The 6,378-nt window shown below is 38.7% G+C and overlaps 1 long non-coding RNA gene across 1 annotated transcript; it reads left to right on the top strand.

The window, feature by feature from the left end:
• The first annotated feature begins 787 nt into the window (after positions 1–787).
• LOC115080243 lies at positions 788–4,282 on the top strand. Its single transcript, XR_003853546.1, has 3 exons — positions 788–1,103; positions 1,399–1,491; positions 3,489–4,282. It is a non-coding gene; the product is annotated as an uncharacterized LOC115080243 (long non-coding RNA).
• Positions 4,283–6,378: the final 2,096 nt, after the last annotated feature.

The raw sequence follows: 6,378 nt of genomic DNA, 5'->3' as shown, positions 1-6,378 counted from the left end.
GAGAGCCAGGAGCTCTTTGCATCGCATGCACATGTACAACTTCTCACCAGCAGGTAAAAAAAATCATACATGTGAAGCTCGATGTAAAAGACTGGGAAGCCCCCCTCTTGCTGCTCGGACTGCTGCCTTCATCTCAATTTTGTTCAGTTCCTAGTTAGGTTTTAGGTTGCTATAGGAGTAGGAATGTGTCTAATTATTGTCCTTTAAATGTATTAGTGAATTCACTATATGTCTGGTAGTGTCCTACAGGGGAATGATCAAACTCTCAATAAAGTTTTTGTTGTTGTTGGTATTTTTTTTTTTTTGTGAAAGTGGCACCTGCCTATAAATTAAAGGATGAGCTAGGGGTGGGTGGTCAAGGGGTGGGAGGGTTGGGAAATACAAACAGTCTAACTTCAGTTACTCAGCTAGAGTGACTCACTGCTCTCTTTATTAACAATTGTTGGTACCTATTCAAACCAAATCACACTACCTCAACATCTTTCCAAGGTGAGTAAATGAACTGAACTTTTCAACCTTTTTACTTAGGTATACACTGCTCCTAGCTTATTTCTAGCTTCTGGCTACTTTTTTTTTTTTTAAAATACAAACACTCAGTTCTGCTTACTAGCTGCCTTACAGACTTTTAAAAATAAACACACTAACTACTGCTGCCTTACTGACTGACTAAAAATACAAACAGTCTAATTTGTTTATTCACTACCTACTGACTATTAAAAGCACAAACACACTAAATAATATTCCCAAATAGTTAACTTTGCCCCAGTACTTTTAAAAAAGACAATGTCCCAAGCAAAAACTTACTGATTCCTTTCAGCCACCAGCAAGGTGATCCTCTCCTCTCAGTGCTCCCACTGGAAAGTCCAGAGGTAAAAAGTACCCATAGGCTCATCCCCAAATAGAGCAGTCTAAAAATTGTGCCCATGATATATGGATGTGTAGTATTCCATTGGGATGATTTTATCTTTATTATTATTATTATTATTATTATTATTAATGCAACTTCTATTCTCACTTATTCTAGTTTGAAGAGCTCTGATGGTATGTACATCCCGCTCAGGTCCTTGAAAGGGAGGGCAGCGTTGGACACAAATACATTGGAGGTAGAATATGACAGGAAACCCCCAGAAATAGGACTGAGGAAGGAACTACAGGTCCCTGCATTCCAAAGGGCAATCACTACCGAGGAGACTTTTGGAGGGGTGGGACCCCTGACTGCACAGACACACTGAAAAGGGGATGGCGTTCCTCAGAGAGGGGGAGGGCAGGAGCTGGAGGAGATACCAGAGACTTCTCATGAAAGCTGGACTTATATTTGATCTTTGAACTTATGTTTGTTTTGAAGTGGGTGAGGGTAATAAAACCCAATCTAACATGTTTTTTTTTCTCCTTTTGCAGCAGTCAGTTTGAAGAGAAGTTGAAAAGTAATTCCAGAAATATGCTGGCAAAACGTTTGGCAGTTTTGTGTAATTGGAGTCATGAGTTTAAGTGGTAAGTGAGCTACAACGGGTTGTCCCCTGAAAGATCTTTTGCATGTCATCCTTTGTTGAGTGGTGGATTTTGGTGTTGGCAGTCTGTGTTAGTGAGAATAACAAAAAGTAGTTTACAGAATTGATAGTCGGTAAATAGATGTTCCCCTGAGGCAGCTTTGTACATGAGGGGAAACTTGTGCCCTTGTCAGGATTTGGTGAGGCACCATCTTAAGCTGGATGTTTGCTCCAGATAAGTGAACTAACAGGGATTTGGTGGGACTCCTTGTCAAGCTGGAATTTGGATATGTGGTTTAGAAGCTCAACCACTTAAGTACAAAAATTGTGGTTTTGGTTTATGACACCATTTTTGGCATAGACTTTTTTTGGGTAATTGAATTTTAACAATATGTGTGGGTTTGATGTGATGTGTATCTGATGGATGTAGAAGTGCTTCATGTATGTATGTGTGAATACGTGTGTTTTATTTGGTGGGGAGGGCATTGTCAATGTATTCCAACAAATTTTGTCTGATGTATTTAATAATGGTTATTTGTGCAAAAGAATATGTTATGCTAGATTGTGGAATTGTATTTAAATTTTGTGATATTGATAATAAAAGTTTAGAATAACTTTTAAAGAAGTATTGGAATAAATTAATATATTTACACATACATATACATACATTCCAATAGCACTCTTTTACATGAATTGGAGACTTGAGATTTATGACCAAAAATTGAAAATCATACTTTCCAACTATTACTTTCAACTCTTAGTTCTGTAGAACTTTCAGATCTCCAATTTCATGAAAAACTGCTCATTTTTCTGCTGATGCTAGGTTACAGATGGATGTAAATGACCTCCCCACCTGCCTACACCTAAAAGTCACATGTGCATTGGATTACATAGTCCATAAATGAAGAACTGCATTTAGTATACAATCTAAGTTTTGCCATCATTAAGATTATGAAACATTTGAGTAAATAGTATTATTATACATTATATGGAACATTTGCCACATTTAAAGTGACCTTGAGAAAGATTGGCATTAAATAGAGGGAATGATTTAGACACAGATGGCAGTGCAGATGGGGATAGATGGTGTCTCAAACGTTTTCCTCTGTAGAAGGCTAATAAAGGTGGATCTGAAAACCTAAAATGCAACTGCATAATGTGCCAGTGTTTCTGCAAATCTTTTTTATCTCATTGGCATGAGATAAGAATTGAAAAGTACAAAGCAAGTTTTCACCTATTTAGGAGACCATTACAATTAATCTTGATTAATCTTGGTTCTACTTAGAATACATTTTAGGTTTTTATCACACAGGATGATCATTTTGCATAATCCAATAAATTTCATTTAAACTTTTCAGATTTGTACTTTTTAATCTCACTTCTAAAATTAGTGTAGCGGGACCCCAGTTTGGCTGGTTGGCTGCACTTGTCGTGCTATGTTGTTGGGGTTCATCCGGCAGGGAGGAAACTTGACTTCCTGGGCCCTTGCTGTGGACATGCCCATAGTCAATACAAGCCAGTGCCAAACCACTGCCATTCATTGCTGTGCCAAGGGTGCTGCTGGGGGGGAGGAGGGGGGAGTGGAGCCAGAAAAGACAGAAAAATTAAAAGAAATAAACCACTAACTCTCTCTCTCAGTGATCCTAAGTCTGAGCAAAGAAACAACTTCTGAGTCCCATTTAGTGTTCAAACACAATTTTACTTTAGTTTGTAAATCAAAATCCAAGCAAGAATGGTGAATATCAAAAACAACATAAGAAAAATCAATGCTTCCCTTCCTTGCAGCTCTTTGCTCCCCTGAACCAGCATCCATTTCTAGCAATCCTTCCCCCCTCAGGGTAGGATACCCCCACTGCAACGCCAGTATCCAAAAGGCTGGGAAAAGGCAGAAAATCCCCTCAGTCCAAAAAACTAGTCTTTCAAAGTCAAAACAGATCCAGCTACTCCTACTGGAATGTCCAGAAATCATAACTCTCTTCACCTCTTGCTTCACTCTTTCAGGAAAGGCAAAAAGAATCAAAGCCAGTCTGTCCAGATACTGAGAGGAATCCCTTCTGGAGGAAATGATTCCACTTGAAGTCCAAAAATAGCAACGGTACTCAAAACTCCAAAATCTACTCCCTTGATTTCCTTTGCAGTAAAGCAGAGAAGCCTTTTCTCCTTCTCTCAGTCCACCTGGGGAATGACAAAGACCCAAATCACAAGCTTTGGGGGATTTTTATAGTCCAATTCAGCCTCCCACAAAAAGGTGGGGATACATAAAAGGGAGGATCCCCCAAAATTGCCCATCCACTACTGAGCTAGAAAATAGAGCAATACTTAGTGACAGATAGAATCTTATTTAGGTGTTATGCACCAAAAATCTGGAACAAGGCACCTCTACCCCTTCACCTCGAATCGTGCATCCTCACTTTTCTGAAAAAATCTAGGGCTTGACTGTTCAGTCAGGCTTTTCCATAGATTGCTTGATAGTGAAGAAAGAAACTTGTAACGCTGCTGTGACCATACACTTGATTCAATTATGATTGCAAATGACCCTTCTATTAATGTTATCATACCTATAAGTTAATTTAATTTGCTTGTAATCCTCCTTTAGGCCATTGTTGTAAAAAGATGGAATATAAAATGTTTATAAATAAATAAATAAATAGCATCATTATCTAAAGGACATTATTCAAAATACAATGCTATTTGCTAGAGGCGTGCATAGTTTTTTTTTTCTTACCGTTTTCGTTTTCAGATTGGGGATGGGCCATTTTGGGTCATCCAGACCAGCAACATTTTGATTAATAGCAGCTGCCAGCCCAGGATTGGGAGATCACTCCCGGGCCCCCGCTGGACCTTTACGGACTTTGGGTGAGTCTTGGAGAGGTTTGGAAGGTGAGGGGACTTTATATTTAAATATGAAATTTTAACAAAACAAAATGAAAATTTTTCAAAATGGAACTGGTCATCCATTGCCCTTACCATGTGACAGGGACTGCCCAATGGCACCAGTAGCCCCTGTCACATAGTAAGGCAAAGTGCCACTGGTGCCTTTTTGACTAATGTCAGTGCTGGCCCGGGAGTGGGAGATCACTCATGGACCCCTGCTGGATCTCCACGGACTTTGGATGAGTCTTGGGGGGGTCGGGAGGGAGGACTTTATATTTAAATAAATAGGAAGGGTTGGGCTGAGTTTTAGCTACATTTTTTAACCACCCCCTGAAAAAAAATGCTAGGACAAACCACAGGAACTTTCATGGGTTTCCTATCATTTTTTTTTAATTTCTGAAATTCAACAAAATAGGAAATATTTTCATTTCCTATTTTGTTGCAAACGACTGCACATACCTACTATTTGCCAACAGATGTGGCATTCTCAGTATAGAGTTTATGTTCCTTTAAAATACTACATATTCATGAGATGTGATGGGTTGGAACATATTAAATTAGTGCATGTTAACCTAACTCAGTGCAGATAATGTGTTTATTCAATTGACTTCACTTCAGATTATTTCCCTTTCCAAAAATCTTGCTCTTCAAATAAAGGGCATTAATAAATACTCTTCTGTAAAACTGAGGGTGTTACCGTATGTATTTGTTTACAGGCATATTGCTTCACAGGCATCAACAGATAAATAATATAAAACAATTGCACACACATAATACGTAAATTCAGATAAGAACAAATCTCTACAAAATATACATTCACAGTTTATCTTTGCTTTCTGATGATTAAGCCAATCTATACATTCTCATTCATGTGGGTTCCTGTCTGTGTACTGTGTTTTTGGTGTCACCATAAATTTATTTTTAGAAGAGATTTGTTAAATATACACTCCTGTGGATATTTGGAGTGTGAGTGGAAAAAAGTCAGTTTGATTTAATTTGTTTCATTTCCTTCCATAATTTGTTTCATTCATTTCAAAATAAAAAAAAAGTGTTTTTGTTTATTCGTGTCATTCATTTATTTCCCATTAAAGTCAAATAGGATGAAAGAATGCATAGCATTTTGGAGTCCAAAACTGGAGTTTTCTATTCAGGTTTAGTGAATCTTGCAGCAGACATTAGCAGAGGGAAGATCATTCCAAGACACCAAGAGTGGGGCAAAGTGGCCCAAGGCACCATAATAGGACAAAATAGCCCAAACAGAGGCATCAACACCCCATGAGAGGAACAAAGCAGCACCAAGAGTGGCAAGAACAGCTCAAGAGTCTAAAAGAGGGGCCAAGGACAACAACAATAGAGAAGAGATGACTGAGGGGGGATATGATAGAGGTGTTTAAAATCATGAGAGGTCTAGAACGGGTAGATGTGAATCGGTTATTTACTCTTTCGGATAATAGAAAGACTAGGGGGCACTCCATGAAGTTAGCATGTGGCACATTTAAAACTAATCGGAGAAAGTTCTTTTTTACTCAATGCACAATTAAACTCTGGAATTTGTTGCCAGAGGATGTGGTTAGTGCAGTTAGTATAGCTGTGTTTAAAAAAGGATTGGATAAGTTCTTGGAGGAGAAGTCCATTACCTGCTATTAAGTTCACTTAGAGAATAGCTACTGCCATTAGCAATGGTAACATGGAATAGACTTAGTGTTTGGGTACTTGCTAGGTTCTTATGGCCTGGATTGGCCACTGTTGGAAACAGGATGCTGGGCTTGATGGACCCTTGGTCTGACCCAGTATGGCATGTTCTTATGACATAAAGACCTCCATGCACCAAAAGTGGATCAGTGGTATAAACATCCCTAAGAGGTGCAGCAAGTGTGTAAAGCATTGGATGGCAAGATTAATAGTCAGTAGATACCATTAGGAAATTTGAAAATAGCTTTGAAGACAGCAGGAGCAGAGGCAGAAGCATCCATCACCCAAAGGCACCAAGAGAGACTTGTAGCAGTGACATTTAAAA

Source organism: Rhinatrema bivittatum, chromosome 1, assembly GCF_901001135.1.
Source record: "Rhinatrema bivittatum chromosome 1, aRhiBiv1.1, whole genome shotgun sequence".
Taxonomy (NCBI): domain Eukaryota; kingdom Metazoa; phylum Chordata; class Amphibia; order Gymnophiona; family Rhinatrematidae; genus Rhinatrema; species Rhinatrema bivittatum.
This window is presented reverse-complemented; position numbering and strand designations above follow the sequence as displayed.